Here is a 23,518-nt window from a genome sequence, read left to right as displayed (position 1 = left end):
CACATTCAAAACATGCATCTAAGCGTGAGTTAACTTGTGCAGTAGCCTGAGCGCATGGTATTGCATCAGTCTGTCAGTTGTTAAAAAGTAAAGCATATCTTGTGTTATGGAAGTTAAGATTCGTGCGATAAAAAAGTGGGCGTGTTTAGGGAAATTTCCAAAATAGCGTGTTCTGTGATAAATTATTGTCATGCGAGAATTTATCATGTCACACATAATTTTGCCACTTCTCTTGTCATGTGTAATTTTGTTGCTTCTCACATTATTTTATTGTTTTGCATGTCATTTCGCCACTTCTCACGTTTTATTCCATTACATGTTTTTTTCTTTTTTTTTTCCTTATACAGGCTAGCCTCCTCCAGTTGCTCCTTTGAGGGTGTGTCAGGAGTTGGTGGAGAGAGGAGTTAGTTGTGGTTGGAGAGTTAGGAGTGTGTGTTCATAAGAATTGTGAGAATGAAGTGTGACAGGACTGGCATGGGCTTAACAGGCTTGTGTATGGAATGAGTGCTGGTAGAGTGGATCAAGAAAGGAGGGAGAGTCAAAAGCGATGGAGGGAGGAGGAGGACAGGAATGTTAGGGGGAGAGTGGTGGGAGAGAGGCGAGGCAGAGGAGTAGAGATAGGGAGGATGGAAGAGAGAGGAGATAGAGGGAGGAAGAGAGGTGCAGATGGGATAGTCCGGAGGGAGAAGCAAGGCAGGTTAGGCCCCAAGAGAGAATACAGAGAGGGTAGGTCAGTGGCCAGAACAGAAACAGGTGGGATGGTGGGGGGGAAGAGCAGGGAGCTGGGAGTGGGAGTGAGACTGAAGGAGGGAGTGACACTACGCCTCTGAAAATGACAATCCAAAGAGCAGGCAGTATCTTTAAGCCCAGAAGTTCTGCACTGAAGACAATGACCTACTTATCCAGGGTGGCACAGCGGGTACCTGATGTAGCTACAATTCACGGGTTGCTAGACATGCTTGAAAGACACCACAGGGCCGATGGGAGCATTAGGCAGACTAGGTGGTTGCTTAGGGCACTGGAAGTGAGAAAGGCAGCTTAGTCCACTGTTTTGAATGGAGAACAGAGAGGGGGAGGTTTGTGGTGTGCGATTTGAGGCACTCGTGTTAGGAGAGAGGGAGAGAGATGACATCATATGATGTCTGCCTGGGGTGGCAGCAGATCCTTCCACCGGCACTGATGGAGAGAGCTTATTCAGCTGAGCCAGAGCCAGAGAGAGCAGTCTCTCGAGATCTCACAAGGTTTAAATTCCATGAAAAGCAGCATCAACAACATCAATACAACTCTAATGCAGGTGAGGCTGTCTTCCCAGCAGGCAGCCCCAAATCCAGCCTCCTCAGAGACCTCAATGTCATCAAGAAGCAATATGCGGTTGTCAGGACAGATCAGGGGCCATGGTGAAGGGGACAGGCCACCAACCAGTAAAAAGCATTGAGAGGGAAAAGGCATCTAAAGGCCTAACCAGTGCTATCTAACAAGATTGGTTGCCTAGAAAGTCAGCACTCAGCTGGACCTGTCCTGTCTGAAGAGACCCTGTGCCCAGCTGCTGCCATGTATTCAGGAGTATTCAGCCCTCCATAATGCTGCTGAGAGTGCACGTCTAATGTATGTGTAGCCCCACCCAAGGGCGTGGCCTGTGTAATACTGCATTCCCCCTCTGTGAATAGATTGCTGAGGGGAATTGTCCTTGTGTCCCAGCAAACACACTGGAATAAGTCATTCTGTTTTTATTATTGCAAGAAGAAACTGCATTAAAAGTAATGAATAAAGAAGAAAAAAAAGGTTAAATCACAGATATAAAAACCAGCACCCATAAACAATATAGCTTCAGAGCAATGTTCTTCACTTGAAATAATTAGTGGACAAATTATCTGGATAAAAGTTAGCAGGATAACTCATCCCATATATTCAGCAGGATAAATGTCTCCATGCATATAATTACTTAAAGCTATCCAGCTACATGTTACTGTAGTAGCATAATGACAGCATTTTAACATATGTTGTCATTATTGGAACCACAAATCTAGGGCCTCCCCAGACTAGCTCTGCCTAACACTATCTAGCCAGGCTGACTTGCTGGATATGTATAGATAAAAGTTTGGCATAAAACATGTTAGAGAAGCAGAAACATACCTTTATTTATTTATTTGATTTATATTCTGCTTTTTTGGGATTTCAAAGTGGATTATGTAACACACAGCAAGAGAATAAGAAATGTTCTTACCTTGTAACCAGCCATGGACATAGGGGTAGATTTTCAAAGGGTTGCGCACGTAAGATACACGCGCAACCCCCGAAAACCTACCCCTGCCTCTCCCTGCACGCGCCCAGCCTATCTTGCATAAGTCCCGGGGCGTGGGGCGGGGCATTCCAGGGTGTGGTGGTGATCTGTGGGCGGGGCCAGGGGCGTGATGGCGGTCCGGAGGCGGGGCTGATTGCTCCGGCACAACGGCCTGTGCCGGGGCAGGGAACCAGCGGCGCGCGCAAGTTAGAGGCAGGCGTAACTCCACAAAATAAGGTGTGGGGGGGATTTAGTTAGGGCTGGGGGGTTGGTTACATAGGAGAAGGGAGGGAAAGGTGGGGGGGACACAAAAAAAAAAGTTCCCTCCAAGGCCGTTCCGATTTTGGAGCGGCCTTGGAGGGAACGGAGGCAGGTTGCTCGGCTCGGCGCACGCAGGTTGCACAATTGTGCACCCCCCATGCGCGCCGACCCTGGATTTTATAACATGTGCACACAGCAGCGCGCGCATGTTATAAAATCGGGTGTAGATTTGTTCACGCCAAGTTGCGCGAACAAATCTGCGCCCTCGCGTAAGTTTAAAGATTTGCCCCTCAATGTACAATTTCTCTTCATAGTTCGAATTTGAGCTTTCGTTACTCTGTACCCTTTATAGTGTATATTAGTTACTATTTTGTATGCCATATTTTTATCGCTATGTTAACCTTCTTAAAGTTACTCTTTATCCCATTTATAGTGTATTTTAGTTTCTGTTTCTTTATGCCATATGTTTATTAGGGATGTGAATCGTGTGATTGATCGTCTTAACGATCTATTTTGGCTGGGGGGGGGGGAGGGAAATCTGATCGTCATGGTTTTTTTTTTTTTTTTTTAAATCGTAAAAAATCGTAAATCGGGGGAGGGTGGGAAAACCGGCACACCAAAACAACCCTAAAACCCACCCCGACCCTTTAAAACAAATCCCCCACCCTCCCGAACCCCCCCAAAATGTCTTAAATTACCTGGGGTCCAGTGGGGGGGTCCCGGCGCGATCTCCCGCTCTCGGGCCACGGCTGCGTTATTAGAAATGGCGCCGGTGGCCCTTTGCCCTTACCATATGACAGGGCAAAGGTAGCGCCGGCGCCATTTTGGTTCCTGTCCCCGACATCACGAGTGCAGGAGATCGCTCCCGGACCCCCGCTGGACCCCCAGGGACTTTTGGCCAGCTTGGTGGGGTCTCCTGACCCCCACAAGACTTGCCAAAAGTCCAGCGGGGGTCCGGGAGCGACCGCCTGCACGCGGGCCGTATTGCCAATATTCAAAATGGCGCCGGCGCTACTTTTGCCCTCACTATGTCGACATAGTCCCTGGGGGTCCAGCGGGGGTCCGGGAGCGATCTCCTGCACTTGTGATGTCGGGGACAGGAACCAAAATGGCGCTGGCGCTACCTTTGCCCTGTCATATGGTAAGGGCAAAGGGCCACCGGCACCATTTCTAATAACGCAGCCGTGGCCCGAAAGCGGGAGATCGCGCCGGGACCCCCCACTGGACCCCAGGTAATTTAAAATTTTGGGGGGCTTCAGGAGGGTGGGGGATTTATTTTAAAGGGTTGGGGGTGGGTTTTAGGGTGCCTGTTTTACCGCCCTCCCCCCTCTCCCGATTTACGATTTTTTGACGATAAATCGGGGGAATTGCTATTGTATCGCGGCTCTAACGATTTTTGACGATTTAAAATATATCTGACGATTGTTTTAAATCGTCAAAAAACGATTCACATCCCTAATGTTTATTGCTTGTTACCTTTCTTAAAGTTCCTTATTGCATTTCTATGGTTCTTCCCTGTTTTCCCCGTTCCTCCCACACTGTTCTATGTATTTCATTTAGTTCTCTGTAAACCGATATGATGTACCCACGAATACCGGTATAAAAAAGCTTTTAAATAAATAAATACATATTTTAAGATGTGCTCACTTGCATGCATAAAAGCCATGTCCTAAGGAAAGACATGCAAATAATGTTCCCTTGTGTAACCACTTAAAATTAGGAGCACACATTATGGCCCGGATTTTAAAAGCCCTACGTGCGCTGGGCCTATTTTAAAAAGGCCCGGCCACGCGAGCAAGTCCCGGGACTTTGGAAAAGGGGTGAGGGAGGGGCGGGGTCAGAGGCTCCCGGCACAGCAGCCATTTGCCGCTGTGCCCTGGGATTGCGTGCCGGCAGTCTGCCAGCTTGCACGACCTGCGCCTGCCCAGAGGAGCAAAATTGGAGCGGCCTGGGAGGGAACGGTGGAAGGCCACGGGCATCGGCGCACGCAAGTTGCACTAATGTGCACCCCCTTGTGCATGCCTACCCCCAATTTTATAACATGCGCGCACCGGTGTGCGCATGTTATAAAATCGGGTGTCCACGTGGGCGCGCTGGGTAGCATGCGCACATGGACGCCCGCCCATACCTTTTAAAATCTACCCCTATGTGCGCTAGGTGTATTTTATAATCCACTGTATATGTGCGCACTCACATGGATAACTTAAAATTCTAGCATGTGCTCGCACTCATGTATGCACTTATGTGGGGAGCACATGCGCTCGTTTTAAAGTTCCCATCCTTGGTTTTTGTATAACTTATTAATAACAATTTATTGGGTATCTCTAAAACTGCATCTTAGTTGTGGAAGTCCATGAATAACTCAGTAGAAGATAGAAAAGGTTACTATCTTGTAAATATTTTCTGTGATTGTCACCCCAGAAATAAAAGTTTAATTGTCTGGAAAATATCTTGGTGTGGACCTTGAGTGGAATAGAGGCTGACTACCAGTACAAACAAGCTGGACAGTGAGTAGCAGGGTTCACATAGGTGAAATCCGATTGAGAGGGTTTCCCTGTTCAAGCACAAGAAAAATTCTCTATCCTTCCTGCCTATGGGCCTGGATCCTCTACACTGTCTGTTTGACACAAACTTCCTTTAAACCCCATCCTGAAAGACTGGCACTTGGCTCACATAAGTGCCAGATCCTCTCACATTTATGTGCCCCACCCAGGAGAGGGGTTACACTATAATGTCTAACACTGGGGGAGGGGCATTATGCTATGCTGATTTGGGGGAGGAGTGATTTTAGGATCCAGTATTTCATCTTGAGTATTTTGTGCATATTAATTAAATAGGGGATTACAGATTTTTACAGTAATAAAATATACACAGACTGAATATATTTAAATGAGAGAACAAAGGACCAAGTGTGGGTATCCTCAATCCATCCCCCCCCCCCCCAGCATTCAGATCCGTCAGTTCCATATAGTTACTTTACTATGCAAAATTGTAACTTGTAACTTGTTAATGAATGGGATTTCGAGATACATAAATCTTAAAGTGTTTGCATGGGGTCCATGCCTTTTCATCTCTTGCGCTGCTCAATCACAAATCTTAGGGAGTTAAAGTCAAAAGTTCTCAGGTATACAGTATGAGGGCAGTACCTCATCTCATGTAGCAAACTCCAGGCTACATTATAATACGCATCGGAGATTTTTCTGCTGCTATCGCTCCTTGAAAGCTCTGACAGAGAAGTCTCTGCCACTATATAACAAGTAAACTGCTCCTTTGAAATGTTCAGCTTACAAGAGTCCTTTCATAGGTTGCTGCCATTTAATTATCATGGAGTTAACATACACAAAGCTCCCAGCCCTAATGCACCTCAGACAATTACAGCTGATTTTGACAGATAAATAGGCTTGCCTCCTTCATTATCAGCAGTTTAGAAGCTGACAAATTAACTCAATGCTCAGCATCACCTTAATTATCTCAGTATTTCCATACCAGTTCCTGAATTTTTTATTCATGTAGATTACAGCATCACTTTTCTGGTTTCTCCCAGGCTGTGCTTTGCTTCCAAAGAGTAAACCTCTCTCTTAATCTTTTGTTAAAAATGCTACTAAATACATTGGTAAAATGATCCCGTTTTGTGCTCTGTGAAGTTAATAGTGTGCTCTCTGAATTCTGTTATAACTTGCATTCATTTTGTCAGGTGAGGTGGAATGTAATAGGAGTTCCTTCAAGGATGCTATATTAATTCTCATTAAAAAGAGCAAAAACTGTCAGGCCAGTTTTCAAAAGGTTTACCCGGCTAAGTTCTGGCATTAGATAGGTAAACCTCTGACCTTCAAAATGTTCCCACACACACACGTGGGCTAAATTTCATCTTCTGACAAATTCACAAGATGCACACATTTAGCAGCTCTGAAAGGGAGCTCTGGATGTTTTCCAGGGACTGGTTTTTGATTTAGCCTGTTAGTGCAGATTGTCAGTTCTAACCAGATAAAAATAACCATACAGCTGTAGTTGAACCAAGCGGCAAGCTTTAAATCTAGCTGGACCCGAAGCCCCAAACAGTGAAAAGTGTAGAAATTAGAGATGTAGTGCACTGATTTAGGGTGCATTGAAAGCCTTCTAAATAAAGAACATATTTTATCTTATAATCACCACAGCTTCTTCCAGTATGAGAATTGATTTGCACTTAATGCTGTGGCTATGGGAGACTGTTATGGGTATTACATTAGTTTTGAAAAAATGCAAGACATACTGAGGCAAATTTTTAAATGCTTAGTTAGAATCTCTGCATTCAACATAAGGAGTTCCACAAGAAACTTGTCAAGGAGTCAGGGGGGCCATTAGATGACCAGGGATTTTGGGGGATGGGGATGGGGGGGGGGGGGGAGGAGAAGGGAGATTCAGGGAGTAGAGTGTATAACAGAAAAACTAAATGAATTCTTTGCTTTGGAATTTATTGTAGAGGATGTTGGGGAGATTCCATACCAGAACCATTCTTTGTAGGAGATGATTTAGAGGAACTGAAACAAGTCAGTGTGAATCTTCAAGAAGTACCCAAACAAATTGGCAAACTAAATAATAGCAAATCATCAGGACCTGATAGTATTCATCCGAGTTCTAAAGGAACTCAAGTACAAAATTGCAGACTGGTAATCTGTAACCTATTATTCAAATATGATTCTGTACCTGAGGACTGGAGGGCTGCAAATTGAAGACCAGTTTTCAGAATGGACTCCTGGTGTGACCCAAGCAACTCAGTCCAATGAGCCTGACATTTGTGTTGGGTAAAATGCTGGAAGCTATTATTAAAAATAAAATCATTAGGCATATGGATAAATATGGCTTAATGGGGAACAGCAAGCATGGATTTAGCAAAGGGAGGTTGACTTTACTAGTCTATCAGAATTCTTTGAAGGTTTGAATATGCTTGTAGATAAAGGTGAGCTGGTCACCTTTATCTACAAGCATATTCTATTTAAGCAAGGCTATTTAAGCAAGCCTTCCCAGATCCATATTGAAAGACAGTAACATCTTATAAGACACTACACAATATTATGTAAATTATTAATGTAAATAATTCTTCTTTACTACTCAACTATCTTACTCTAATTCTCTCCCCAGTTTTATGACCCTGTTGTAATGTAACTTTTATTTCTTTGCACTTGTTTATGTTCTGTTTTTTGTGCACACCCTCTTGTTATTTGTAAACCGGCATGATGGGGTTCCTAATCTCGAATGCCGGTATAGAAAAATCTATAAATAAATAAATAAAAATAAATATAGTGTATCTGGATTTTCAGAAGGCATTTGAAAAAATCCCACACAAGAGATTACTCAGGAAATTACAAAATCATTGAATGGGGGTCGATTTTGTATTCTGTATTGGTAACTTGTTAAAAATAGAAAACAAGGAATAGGACTAAATGGTCAGTTTTCCCAGTGGAATGAGGTATATAGTGGAGTGCTTCAGGACCAGTATTGTTTTTAACTTATTCATTAATGATCTGGAAAAGGGAGCAATGAGTGAAATAATCAAATTTGCAATTGGTGCAAAATATTAAAAGCAGCTATAATACAAGCAGATACTGGGGAACTGCAGAAGAGCCTTGTCAGACTGGGGAACTGAGCATCTATGTAAATGGCAGTTGAAATTAAATGCAGATAAGTACAAAGTGATGCATATAGGGAAAAAATCATTTTAACCTCAGATACACAATACCAGGTTCCATATTAGAAATTATCACCCAGAGAAAGGAATTTGCAGTCATTGTGCACAATATATTGAAATCCTCAGCTCAGTGTGGGGTAGAAGTTAAAGAGCAAATAGAATGTTAGGAATTATTCAAAAAGGGTGAACAAAACTGAGAATATCATAATGCTTCTGTATAGATCTATGTAGCGACTGCATTTTGAGTATTGTGTGTAATTCTGGTTGCTCCCATCTCAAAAATGATAGGGCCCAATATTCAGTTTTATCCCGCTATCTAACTGGGTGATGCATAAAACCGTGTTAGTGCACTAACGTGCATAACATATTGCATATATCGCAGGACATCGCTGTGATAGTGCTCTATCGCGGTGACATTGTGCTATACATGTGATATTTTGCATCTCCCCATCCGGATACTCTCCCTATTACAATGACCTTTGCATGCAATTTGCATGCATGAATAATGCAAATGCACACAAAGAAGGTCATGAATAATCAATTTGATTTTAATATTTTATCGCGGCCGACTGAGTAGGTGGTCAGCTGCGATAAAATAACAGCACCTATTTGAAATGCATTAGATATGTGGCGGGAGGCCGAGGCCCCTAATGCTGACCTGAAGCTCCTGCTGCATATTTAAAGCAGCAGAAAAAAAATTGCGGCAAAACAGGGAATTGAATGGGGGTCAACAACTCAACACCCCAAAAGTAAAAGAATCGATAAAAACACCCACATGGTAACAACCCCTGCCCCCCCCCCCCTTCCATGCAAAATAAATCTGCTTTGGGTGCTGGCCCCCCACTTTTCAAGTGACCAAGAGTGCCTGGCCCCCATTCTCACCCCCCCCAGATCAAAGACTGTGTCCTGGAGCCATCTGTCCGTACTCCCCCCCTCTGCCCCAGAAGTCAAAAATACACAAATCAGGGTGCAGGCCCCCACCCTAGCACCTGGCCCCCCTCCTGTACCCTCCTAAACCTTCAAATGGCTGGCACATCAGGGCTGGGTGAACCAAAGGTTTGTGGGTATGTGGGAAGAAGGTCAGGGTGGGATGGGGTGGGGGCCTTGCACCTTAATTTTTGCATTTTCTGGCTTCTGGGGGAGAGGGGGTGGGTATGGGCAGGTGGGCTGAGACATTTTCTTTGACTTAGGGTCATGAGAAGTGGGGCCAGGACACTCTTGGTCACTTTGGGGGAAGGGGTGGGCCGGAATCCAAAGTGGAGTTTTTTTGCATGGACAGGGGAGGGGAGGGGAGAAAGTCCGCATTTGGCTATACTTAGCCAGATAAGTTATCTGTCTAACCGAGTCATTCATCAAAATGCGTTAGGGCCTAAATGCACATTAAATGGTTTTAACACGTGCAATAAATATCGCAACGCAAGTTAGTATGCAAATTTTAAATTTGTTATGAAAGTGGGAGAAGTTTATGCAAATTGGGGTCTTCTACCATGGAATATTAACACATGATTTCATGTCATTGCGTAGAGGGGAAAACCTTTTATCGCGCAAACACAGCCATTATTGCAGGGGGGAGGGAGGGAGATGGAGACAGAGAAAGAAAGAGAGAGAGAGAAATTCAAATCAGAGTGGGTTTGGGGGGTGGCATTACATACACAGTCAGAGGAGTTAACTGCAAACTTGAAATCACCAAAGAATTTCTATCATTTGAATTGATGAAAGGTACAGCAAGAGGAGCTGATTTGTACGATGCAGTCTCTAGTTGTCTTCAATGTTTGAAGCTCCCCTGGAGAAAAATGGTAAATATCACCAACCGAACTGGAGCTGGTAAGTTCACCTCACCTGTATATTGCAAGGCTGGCACAGTTGTTCACACGTTGAATGAGATGCAAAGTGCGCATCTGATGCCAAGCAGTACATGTGTATTTCTTGGCATTGGTACTTATGTCTTCTTTGTTTCCACAGCTCTCGCCCAGGACTCTGCCAGTCCCAGCCATCAAGCCCCAGGGACCAGCAGTGCAGCAGCACTTTTCCTAGGCTTAACCAGCGGACATTACTATGGTAAAGCAAATCCTGGTGTTCAGCATCTGTGTCATCAAGAATGGAGATGAACTGACAATAGAGTCCCTTTGACCTAATGCAGTTCACTACATGCACTACTGTAGAAATATTTGTTGTTGTTTTGTGTTTTCTTTTTTTACTTTGTCTTCTGTTCTTTTGAGAAGTCTAACCTTTTTACCAGTTAAATTTGCAGATCCGTCTGTGGTGACATTTACTATTTTTCTCCAGGGGAGCTTCAAATGTTGAAGACAGCTAGAGACTGCATCAAACAAATCAAATCCTCTTGTTGTACCTTTCATCGATTCCAATGATAGAAATTCTTCAGTAATTTCAAATTTACAGTTAATTCCTCTGACTGTGTATGTAACAACACCCCCCACCAAACCCATCCTGAGTTGAAGATGCTCATATACAGTGCTAGACATATATAGAGTCCTAATCTCCCTCACTTTGCGGAAATAGCCTATGCAATGCGGAAGATAGGAAATTAGCCTAACCATGCCCATTTTTTGATTGCAAGTGCTATTTCTGCTATATTTATAGCATTTTGATGAATCTAGGCCTAAGTCCTGCTCAATAGTTTGAATATCACTACTTAGCTGGGTACATTATCTGACTAAGTAACGCTGCCCTGGTATGCCCATTGCCTGCCCCCAAGTTATTCGGCTAAAAACTTAGCTGGATAAGTGATTTATCTGGCTAAGTGGCAGCTGTTGAACTTAGCCGGATATTCAGCAGCTGCTACATAGCCAGATAAGTCACTTATCCGGCCAGATAAGCACATGTTGCTAATGCATGTGCTTTATGGCATTGGTTGAGCCATGTGTATGTGAGAGGGCCTTCTTTTAAATAGATAACAAACCAGTCTTCAAAGATGATGTATGCAACGTGGATAACATGTGCTTGAGAATCAGCTAGGTTTGTGCAGGCTGAAAAGTACTTGCATACTGTTGAAGACAAGCTCCCTATCGAAGGTGTACCTTTATTAATATTTTTCTTTTCACTTTTCTCACTCTCTATTTATACCTTCTTCCACTGTGGCATTCTCTTTCAAGTCTCAATTTAATGTTTTGGTCCTGATTGGAAGAATGAGCCCACAAAGATCAAGATACGGTGAAAGCAAATTTGAATTGATTAGCTGCAAAACTGATGTAGCCCAGTCAACCTTCCACTAAATCCGTATTATCTCTACTTCCTGCATACTCCTTCTCTCCTGGGCTGTGGAAGCCAGAGTCCTTTCTCAGTTTTAGGCTTTCTGATGGTAATGTAGGGTACTCCCAATGCAGTGTCACACAGGCTGGAAATTAAAGATTACAAACAGAAGGAAGGTAACTTTCTATGCTAAAATCAGGGGCTGTGTGTTGCAGACCCTGCTGGAGACCAACCAGCAAAGGGGGCATCAGCCAACTCTTACATAGAAATATTATTCATGCCCTATTTAGGGTTGCCAACTGGCTCCAAATTTTCAAGACAGGTTGATCCAGTCCTGGTTTTACCCCATTGCATGCAGGGAACTTGTAGTCTTGCTCTTCTAAGGAAATGCAATAGGGAAGTCAGAACTATAAATCCTTGCATGCAATGGGATAAAACCAGAACCGGATCAGCCTGTCCTGAAAATCTGGAGCCAGTTGGCAACCCTAACCCTGTTTAGAACAAACACTGAGAAGAAATTCTAACAAGTCAGGACACAGTATGCTCAGAAATGTCCTGGCATAAGATTAGGAAATGTGTTCTGATAATCCAGGGGAATACACCATATGCCATGCCCTGATAAACAAAAGACTTGTTCCTTTTAATCAGTCTGTTACATGCTTAATGATCTTAGAGAGATGTTTTCTGCTTCTTATGAGGCCTAAGGGTAAGAAAGGTCTTAATTTGAAAAACACACATCAATAATGGGTCTTTATTATGAAATGTGTCTGAATTATTGTAGGCGTTTGTTGCTATTGTAGCCTCTGAATGAGATTTTCATTACAAAAGGATTTAATTGTTATGGCTCTTATAAAACACGGTTTGCTACAATACACAGCAGGGCAGAATGTGGTGCTTGTTTGTCTACTGAATTCTCCTGCCAGGGCTTTAAACACTGGACTCCCGAACCCACCCAAGTTTACTTTTATTGAAGAAGCCACCTGAAAATCATTTTACACCTTTTGAAATATAAATGAAGTGGGATTGCTGTTGGAGAGTGTTCAATATCAGCATACACAAGGGACTTTTACGGTTTATATTTCTTTCCTTATTTTTCTGAAGCAAAACCAGTTTTAAAACATAACTGAAAAGCATTTATCCTTTACAGAGGTAAAGGAGCAGCTAAGAATGGATATAATGAGGCCAGATGGAACATTGCAGTATCATTCATTGCAGGACTGAAACTAAACTAGATCAAGCTTATTGCCAGCCTTGTTTGCGTAAAATATTACTTAGTAAAATAACTTAGAGCAGGGGTGGGCACTTCCGGTCCTCGAGGGCCACAAACCAGTCTGGTTTTCAGGATATCCCTAATGAATATGCATGAGAGAGATTTGCATGCACTCTGCCTCAGTTGTATGCAAATCTATGCAATGCATATTCATTAGGATATCCTAAAACCTCGACAGGTTTGTGGCCCTCTAGGACTGGAATTGCCCACCCCTGACTTAGAAGAATCTTTGGCCCTATTCAGATTTATCCCTATTTATGTAGTACTCTCCTAAAAATGCTTAGGTTCTGATGAAGAAAGAGAGCAGGTCACAAAAGGGATTTTACAGGAACATAACATTTGATGAAATAATCTTTGTAGTTGTTTGAAACTGAATGAGGCCAGAAAATTGCAATACAAAAGCAGGAGATATGGCCTACTGTTTAGAGCAGTGGTCCCCAAACCTGTCCTGGAGGGCCACCAGCCAGTCGGGTTTTGGGATATCCACAATGAATATGCATGAGAGAAAATTTGCATGTTATGGAGGCAATGTATGCAAATTTTCTCTCAATCATATTCATTGAGGATATCCTAAAAACCCGACTGGCTGGTGGCCCTCCAGGACAGGTTTGGGGACCACTGGTTTAGAGCAATGGGTTGAGAACCAGGAAAGCTAAGGTTCAAATCCCTCTTTCCCCTACTGGCAATCCTTGTAATTTTGAGCAAATCATTTTATCTCCATTGCCTCAGATACCAACTTGTATTGTAAGCTCTTTGAGGAAGGGACTTCTTATACTTTAGTTACTACTAATCAGATCCTCTGGTCTCCTGTGATTCCACAACTGTGGGAAGGGCTGCAAAATTCAGCGCTTTCCATGCAATTCTTTTTCAGGGCCCACTACACAAAGATGTAATGGCTACCGCTTCTGCTTATCTACCCCTACACTCCCATTTGTATCAATCTCCGTTTCTTGAAATCGGAGTGTAGAAGTTATAGTGTGTGTGCTAGTGAGGGGATCGAAGGAACATGGCATTCAGTTCCTCCTCTACCACTCGGTAGGCTACTCATGGGCACCTTTCCCCTTAACCCTATTCTTCCCATAAGCATTCCCCCCCTTTATCCAAGTATTTCCACTTTTAAATATTGTCTCTTATACCTGTCCTATGTATGGTTTTATATGTATTTTATTATGTATGTTATATTCTATAAACTGTTTTGACAAACTCATTACTTTAAAAGCATTATATAAACTTTGTAAAATAAATACATAAAATGGGGATAGTGGGGATATGTGTATAACAAGGGTATTAGAGATGCTGCAGGGTGTTTCAGAGTGAGTGAGAGGTTGTGGGAGGTTATTTATTTTTATACTGACATTCATGAAATAATCATAACATATCGGTTTACATAGAACAGGGGTATGATAATAACAATAGCAATAGTAAACATGCAGCGATGAAAGTTACAATGAACAGGGGAGACGTAACTAGGGAGAGAAAGAAGCTAGAAGTGGAAAGATAACTCGATAACTAAAACAAAGTGAATACATTGTGTGAGATAGCGTGTAATGGATGGATGGACTTAGTATGAGATTTGTGGCTTGATTGAAGCCGGTCTAGGTTGGGGGAAAGGCTTGTTGAAACAGCCATGTATTGAGTTTTTTCTTGAATGTCAACAAACAAGGTTCCTGTCTGAGATCAGGAGGGATGGCGTTCCAGATGGCTGGTCCCACTGTCGAAAAGGCCCGTTCTCTGGTGGTTGTCAGATGGGTGGATTTTGTGGGAGGGGTGTGTAGAGATCCTTTATAGGCTTCCCTGATAGATTTTCAGAAGTATGGCGTCTGAGAGGGTATGTCAGGTCGACGGGGATCTGCTGGTGAATGGTTTTATGGATGATTGTAACGGATTTATGAAGGATTCTGAAACGTATTGGAAGCCAATGTAGATCTCTAAGGATGGGCGTGATATGCTCTCTTCTGTTCATGTTTGTCAATATTCTAGCGGCCGCGTTTTGGAGCATCTGAAGGGGTTTGGTAGAGGAGGCAGAAAGACCAAGCAGAATGGAGTTGCAATAGTCTACCTTGGAAAACAGAATGACCTGGAGAACTGATCTGAAGTCTTGGAAGTATAAGAGAGGTTTAAGCTTTTTTAGTACCTGTAGTTTATAGAAGCAGTCCTTGGTGGTATGATTGACGACTGGTTATGGCATATTTATTTATTTTACTGGATGAACCTCCCTCTAAATCAGGAATGCTCTCCTCTCCTGTCTGGTTTGAACTCACTATCTGGACTAGAAGGGACTGTTCTTAATAGCGTACTATCGGTCATAAATTCTATTATATATATATACTCACATTTGTCATTTATTGCATCATGTTAGTTTTTGTTCATTTGACAGTTTCTCTAATAGCAAACTTGTTGTACCCCGTGTTCCTAGTTCTATGTAACCCCTGTTAGGTGTAATGCTTTTTGCAATGTTTCTGTTACACTGTAAACCGATATGATATGTAATTCTCCACATGAATGTCGGTATATAAAAGTTCAAAATAAATAAATTCCCCCTCTTGTCCCCTCATCCCCTTCATCTCCTATCCCTCTTCCCCTACTCCTGAGAGCCCTTCTCCATCTCCCTCTGAGATCCCCTCCCCCTGAGTGAGAGGTGCAGAGAGGCTAGAGGGGAGTGAGTGAGGGGATGGGAGGTAATGTGAGGAGGGAGAGAGTGAGGAGATCAGAGGTGCTGTGGAGTATGTGTGAGGGAATAAAGAGAAGATAAGAGAGTGAGGGGATCAAGGAAGTGTGGGTTGTGAGGTGTGAATAAGGGATTAGAAGGGTGTATGTGAAGATACAGGTAGTGAGAGGATTAGAGGGTGTGAGTGAGAAAGATCAGAGTTGAGGGAAGTGGTGTGAATGGATCATCCCTTCCTCTCCTAAACCCAAATTCACTTTTCTCCTCTCCCATCCATCATCCCTCTTCCATCTTCTCCTCCTCTCATCCTCTTTCTATCCCTTCCTCTTCCACCTCATATCCCTCCACCCTTCTGCCTGAGATTCCTTCTTCATTTCCTTTCTCTGAGATCCTCCCTCTCCCTTTCCTGCTCCCTCTCCATCCCATCCCTTCCCTTCCCTTCCTTCCTCCTCAGAACAAATCACTAAGATCACTTTCGCTCTACTAAAGAACCAAATAGGACACAAACATCAGAAAAAGACGTTATTTATTTAACATATTTACAATCTATCTCTCTGATTTAGTAAAAAAAAACAAAAAAACCCCCCAAAAAACCCAACCACCCAAAGTGGCATACAGATAACATGCATAATTCATTAAAACATGTAAAAGAACATAATATATTATAACAAATCATTCCTTTCTACTTTGATCACTCTCTTCCACTTATTGATTGTAATGTTATAAAACATGGTTTTTATAGTTTGATATGAAAATATATGCAAAACTATGCACATTTGCAAAGAATTTTGATTAATCTGCCCAGAATTTGTTTACTCCTGCCAAAGAATCTGTTGCAGGAAACTGGGGGCACGTTGTAAGCCACCTTGAGCATTATTGGGAAAAGTGTGCTAAAAATTCAAATTACTCATTGCCTAGATCTATTCCCTGTTGGATAGAGTTAAGTGGTTTATGATCTTTGATCAGGTAACATCAATCCAATAAAACCTGGCAAAAATACCTAGGCCACTGTCACAATTTATTTCTATTTGACATTCTGTCTTTACCTAGGAAAGGCCCAAGGCAGTTTGCAAAGAAAGATGTAAATTGCAGCACATATGTCCGACAAAGAGGGGAAGGAGCATATGAACATCAGACTGGGAACTGAACAAAGCAAAACTCTATAGGAAGCAATATACAGTGTACACTGATTTCATAGTATAGGGAGGACACCTAGCCAGAAGATAAACATGGTACATAAAAATAGAACAGTGCTGTCAGAGTCTTAGGGGGATACCTAGCAGTAAAGTGGGTAGAAATGCAGAGTTCATAAGAAAGCTTGATTGAATAGCCAGGATTTCATTCTTTTCTAAAAAGAAGAGTGGCAGGTTTCCTTGCATAAAAGCTGTGGGGTATTGTGCAAAAAGTTGGTGTGAAGCATCAGAATGCACGAAGCCTCCTGCAGTTTAGCCTTGCTGCAGCTAGTGAAGGGGCAGATAAAAAGGGCCTGTTGGAAGGACTGATGTTCTGTCCCCCAGGTATATGAGGACAGGAGATGAGGCTGTTTGGTTCAGGCATTTGAATACAATACAAAGTACCTTACATTTTATCCTGCTGTCAGTGGAGGGTCAATAGAACTTATGCAGGATAGGCTTCACATGGTCACTGGATTTTGCCCCTGCCAAAAGCATCATTGCTTTGTTTTGCAACTGTTGGGTATTTGAGACTGTGCTGTGGAATACCGTGGTATAGGGAAAGAATTGCAATAGTCAATGTGACTGGTGATCAAGGTGAGAATGATGGTGGCTAGATCATGTTTTCCAATGAAGCTATCTAATTGTTGATGTAAATGGAAGAATGTGGACTTCACTGTGGTTGAGGTGGTGACTTAGATGGACCCTCAAACTATGTACAGAGTCTGAGGTCTGTGGGGTGATAGCTGAAATGGAGGGTGGAAGTGACAGATGACATCTTGACCGGTTTTCCCAAAGAAGCTCAGATTTAGACAGGTTGTGTTTCCGTTTGTGATAGCTGGGAGACGTGTAAGGTTGGTCATCTTTTATTTTGACACATAGCTGTATATCATCAGCAAATAGATGGCATTCAGTGCTACAGGACTGATTGATGTTGCACATTGGCAAATGTAAATGTAAAAAATAATTAGTGAGAGAACAAGTCCTAAGAAACTCTTCACATAAGACTTGGGTTTGTTTTTTTTTTTTTTTTTGGGGGGGGGGGGGAGGAGTATTTATTGACCCAAACAATGGACTGAGTTCTGCCACTGAGGAATTAATGGAATTACCTCGGGACTAGTCCATCTATGTCAGTGCCCTTAGCCTCCTGCAATTGTTCTGCCCTGGGAAAAACCACATAATTAGCTTGTTGCCGAATATTTGACAACCTGTCATAGGATCAACATTTCTGAAAGCTTTCACATCTCTTAATTCAATCTTTTGAAGAAGCCTGAGGTGCTTGTCTGCCTTCCTTCAGTCTCTGCTCCTGCTAGAGCCCCTCCCCTGCAAACAGCCTTCTCCTTTTGTTGTTCCACCCCCCCCCTCTTTTTTCTGACCTGATGTAAACAAGAGGGTGGGATGTGGACAGAGGAAGTCATCAGAATATTTGATCCTTCAAAGGTCTGTTAAATCTTTATTAAACTAATGATGATTTTGATATAATTCCAGGATGGTGTACTTCCCAAGATTCACCATATGAGGATAAAATACAAGTTTGGAAGAAACATATTGATGAGGTATTTTTATTGTGGTCAGGCAGATTGCAAGAACTGATGTACTCTCATTATTGGATTAACACATGTGAAGATAGCATAGAGTTTAGCATGGACTATCATTATTCTACAATATCATTTTTGGATGTGCAAGTTATGAAAGATCAACAAGGGTGCTTTCAGATCTCTTTATATTCAAAAGCTACAGGCAGAAATGTGAGTTTGCATTATAATAGTTTTCATCCAATCCTCTTGAAAAATAATTTGCCAGCATCACAAATGTTTAGGTGTAGGAGGAATTGTTCTGAGAACAGAGCATTTAAAGAAGAATCAATTAAGTTGAAGAAAAAGTTTTTGGCAAGAGTATATCGGGTGGCTTGTGTAAATCGTGCTTATAAACAAGCACGGTATATCAATAGGGATTTATTTTTGATTGAAAAAACAAAAGTGAAGTGGATATGGACATCTTTACCTGTGTGATGAGATAGTCATCATATTCAGTGAAAACTGATAAAATCATCAAAATATATTGGCCAGTGGTACAGACTTTACCATGCTTTTGTGAAGCAGAGGTAAGGATGAGATATACCAGAGTTGCAATTAGCATGAATATTTGTTTCCTTTGGCATTACCAACTATAAGTAGTTCATCTTTACAAATGATGATAGGGCATCCTTTATTTGGACATTTCAAATGCAGTTCATGTTCAGTATGTCCTGTTAATGAACAATTGAAGAGATTTGTTGATCCAATTACTAAGAAGTGATATGATTTGAAAGGCATTTTGACTTATGTGACTGCTTATGTTGTATATATTGTATAATGCCCACGCCATTTGTTATATGTCGGTAAAACAATTAGGAAGTTTTCATACCAGACTTGTGGAGCACAGGAGCTGACTATGTCTTCGAAGATTGACTGCTCCAATGGTTGTTCACTGTATTCAATTTGATCACACATTTGAGTAACTGAAGTGTTTTGTGATAGATGTGGTGAAAAAAACACCCTGAGGAGGGAATTCTGAAGCAATTCGGAATAGAAAGAAACCACAGTGGATATTTCGACTGAGCACAATAGAGCCCAGAGGATTAAAAGTTTCTATCGAGTGGAGCTGTCTTTGAAAGATTGAATAAGCATTTTATCAGTTCATTGAAGATAAAGAACCTAAGGCTGTATGTGGATTATGAATGAGAGATGTGATTGGACAATGAATGCCACAATGTGATTGGACAATTGATAAGCTATCGGACAATCTGGGATTGTTGACATTTGTGAAATGAAGTTTTGCCGAACTTTAGAGTGTTCACATATGGGGATCTAAGATGAAGAAATGAATTTGAAAATATTAAAAAATAATGAAAAAATGCTGACATTATCAGTTTTTTTTTTATCGTTCAGTTGCTTTCAATGGCAATGAAAAAGCTATGTATTTTTTGATTGGCTATTAACGAAAATGATTAAATGGAATGGATTTTATTAAAAGGATTAAGAAAATATAAAAGACTTGGATGTGTTTTTAGAAGTCTGCAACCTCTGATGAAAAGGCATTAATTTTAATTCTGGAACCTTTTATGACTGGTACTACTGCTGAAAAATTTCAAACTTGTGCTAACTCAACTCCTTTTTGTATCTGTTATCATATATACAGTATATGTGCACATATTTGCTGATGTTCAGTGCATATTAGCACAAAGAAGCTCATATATTTGGAAAGATGACAAGGACATTATCAAGAAAATATAAAAAGGATGATTGCACTATTTCAATTCAAAACAAAAATGACATTTCACAGTTAAAATTTGTAATATATACCTTAACTTGATAAATTGTTGAATTCCTGCCACAGAATCTTGAAGAATCTACTATAGAAAAGGCAGGACTCTGATGTATATTAGTTTCTTGTTGGCATAGCAACAAGAGCTGGTAATCAACAGTGTCAAATGTGTCAGAGATCTAACAAGATAAGTGAGTTTCCACTATAGTCTGCATGGAAGCAGATGTCTACTAGGACAAACTGAATGGATTTGTCCAGTTGTATTTTTTGAACCCTGATTGCTAAGAGTGAAGCCTATGGATCTCCTCCAATGAAACAGCTGGAAGTAAACAATTTTTTTTAATGAGTTTAGACAGAAAGAGGAGACTGGAGATTTGGCAGCAATGGTCTATTATTTTTGGGTCCAAGTCTGATTTTTTCATGATGGGTTTGAGAGGGAAAAGGGCAAACAACCATGGAAGAGCATTATGGAGGGGTTGCTTGCATTATGGAGGAAAGCCAGGGCCAACTGTTGGCACAGTCCTCCAATGTGTTTGGGTGGTATAGGATCAAGTGGACACAGAAATATCTTGATTCATTGGAGGAGTTCATAGACTTCCAAAGGGGAGATCATCTTGAATTGGGACAACTGGCTGCATTCAGGGGTTGGTAGAACTGGCAAGGATGAGGCTGATGAAGAATATATTAAAATTCTAAATAAGATACAACAAACTTGCTTTTAAATGGGATTTTCCTATTTTGTATCTAGGGCCATTTTGCTTTAGCTATGACATCCTCTTTTATACTCAGTGTTAAATCTGTTGATGCTACTGATTAAGCAGATCTTATAAATAAGGCAGCTGACTGAAAAAACTAATGAAAACATTTCTTCTATGAACCTTCATTTGAATAAAGAGTCTATTAGACTAACAGCCTGCATCCATTTTGTATTGCTATTTACATACTGCTAAGCATTATCTTTTTGAGGTACTCTTTTATTTGATAAGAACCATTTCCATCTGTTTCTCTGTCCCACAAGCAACTCCTACAAGGATGAGCAAACCTTTATGAAAAAGTTGTCACCTGAAAGTTCTGAACCTTTAGAAACCACTAAATAGTCTAAAAGTCCAAGACAGGAGTGGCCATTTCCGGTCCTCAAGAGACATATACAATGGAGACAACACATGCAAATCTATTTCATGTATATTCATTGGGGATATCCTGAAAACCAGGCCTGCTTGTGGCTCTTGAGGACCGGAAATGGCCATACTGCTCCAAAATATCACCCTGGGTTTACATGTAGTCAATAGTGTTTGAGGGGTAGGCACTGGGCCATCACCTTGAAGAATTTCTGACTGAATATTTCACTAAGTAAAGTTCTGTGACAGACTTTTAATGCAGACTTTCTGAAGTTTATGATGAAATTTGACAGTACTGTTAAAGTATGTTATGTGTGATTATGAATTTGTTGTTCTTAATTTGATTTACATTGTATTTTGACATAGCCATGCACCACTAAAGAAAACTGGGTGATTCTAACTGGTTGGACAGCATAGCTAATACTGGAGCAGCTAAATAAATTGTCACTGCTGCTGTGTACATAATGGCTCAATAGAAATCCCTTAAGGATCCTGAATTCCTTTTTCGGCACTTCCTTATTTCCAGAAAGCAATGCATAAAGTATATTATAGTAGCCCATAGAGAGTGGTACTCTGTACTTTGTGTTCCCATGGCTGTAAGTAGGGCAATTTGTTGAAGATTTACTTCTGTTTCTTTTTTTTCCCAACCAATTACACTCTGTTTAGAGACCACTTTTATTTTTCAACCAACTTTATCGTGCAGCCACTAACATCTTCTTTAAAAAAAAAATAAAAAATAAAGTTCAGTTTAGTCATTCATTTTGGTTGTACCAAAAATTATTAGTTGCTTTCTTGGAGAGAGGAAAAATAAAAATGTTTCTTTGACAGCAAATGAACCAGATTAGAGTGCTCCCGCAGTGTAGTGTCTTTATTTACAAAACTGATTCTATTGGAAAGCTATCATTTGAAGAGCTGTATTAAGTTGTTATGGTAACTGGAATTTGCCATTTATATTTTACTTTCTACAGAACTGTGAGAAAACATAGCCTTAAAAACACACAAAGAAAGCATCTTGAAAGAAAATTAATGGAAAATAGTGCAGCCAAATGTGTTAGTATAAATTGTCAATTGTCCTTTTTGTGAGAGATTAGGCAGCTGACAGATGAATGGCATTTTACTTCTTTCTAAATGGAGGACAGAGATTCATTCTTATCATGATTCCATATTTCTGTTTCCAGAACAGATGTGTCGTGAACTATATCCTGGATCTTCACTGGGGTGTTTCCTTTCGATTTTTCATCCTTTCCCCTCAGAAGCAGGGATTCTAAATACTTCTTATGGCAAACCCTGGCTAAACCGTGGTGTTTTGGAAGGAAGGGTGCGCACTGTTAATTATAGCCCTCCTGGAGAGCAAATCCCTTTCCGCCCCATTTGTCTGTGTAATAAAGCACATGGTCTTGCTTTTCTATCTGGCTGAGAAACTAGAGGGCGGGTTCAGCTGAAATGTGGATGGAATGGGACTGGTAAAGGTGAGGGACTTCTGAACATGAAAAACAAATGCAGGGCTGGAACATCCTTTCTTACACAGGGAGAGATCCTCCTCCTCCCCACCATAGGCATTGTAATTGGATTTGGGGGCCTGGCAGTTCATGAAAAAGAATGAAAACCAGGAACGTGTCAAATACTGCTGCTTTGAAGGGCAAACCAGCCCCATATAGCTTTCAAATTGCTGACATGTTCACATTTGCAGGTACAGAGATAAGTGATGTAAAGTGTAAAAGATTTCTCTCTGAGCTCTACTTTGAACTGAGTTCTTATTTTTTCTGATCTTCAAGAGCTTTATAAGATAAACACTTCTTTTTCCTAAGCTGCTGCCTCTTCAAAACAATAGGCATGGACCATTTGTGTGCTGTGTTGTGCAGGTGACTTTAGGAGTACAACATTCTGGATGAAAGATACTCCTGTGTCAGAGCATGTGAGTTGGTGCATGACTGGCATGGCCTCTGCGTCTATCAGCTCAGTCTTCATAGGCTCCTGTTTCAAAAGGAAGCAGATAATAAACTACTGGTCAGGCTGCACATTCACCTTGGAAATTTGCACAATACCCCTCCAACACCCCCCCTCCCTCCCCACCAAAATGTACAATTTTATTAGTGGATGTGACTGTTAGTTTTTTCTAAGGACATAATTTGTAAATTGAAACTGCATAAAATGCTCACTGACAGAGTATTCACTGTTCTCATTTTAAAAATAGAGCCCCATACTTCAGCTGTGGCATGGTGACAGGAGTACATTTGGAAATGAAGGATGTAGGAATTATTTGTTAGGGTTATGTAGACTGGAACACCAGAAATCAGGACCCCTGAGACCAGATCATTATCTCAGACCCTTTCCCCCAAGAAACTAGGGATGTGCAGAGAGACACCATACGTTGCATTCGGGATTCGTATCCGTCGGGGAACAGATACGTTGCATTCGGCAAGGGGGGCCCCCGATACGTAAATGCATTAATTCTTATTCGTTTCCCGGCTAAAATTGAATTAAGTACACCCACCCCACCCTCCTGACCCCCCTCAAGACTTACCAAAAGTCCCTGGTAGTCCAGCGGGGGTCTGGGAGCCATCTCCTTC

Source organism: Rhinatrema bivittatum, chromosome 1 (genome assembly GCF_901001135.1).
Source record: "Rhinatrema bivittatum chromosome 1, aRhiBiv1.1, whole genome shotgun sequence".
In the NCBI taxonomy this organism is placed as follows: Eukaryota; Metazoa; Chordata; class Amphibia; order Gymnophiona; family Rhinatrematidae; genus Rhinatrema; species Rhinatrema bivittatum.
The sequence above is the reverse complement of the archived record's forward strand: the minus strand, read 5'-3'. Positions refer to the sequence as shown.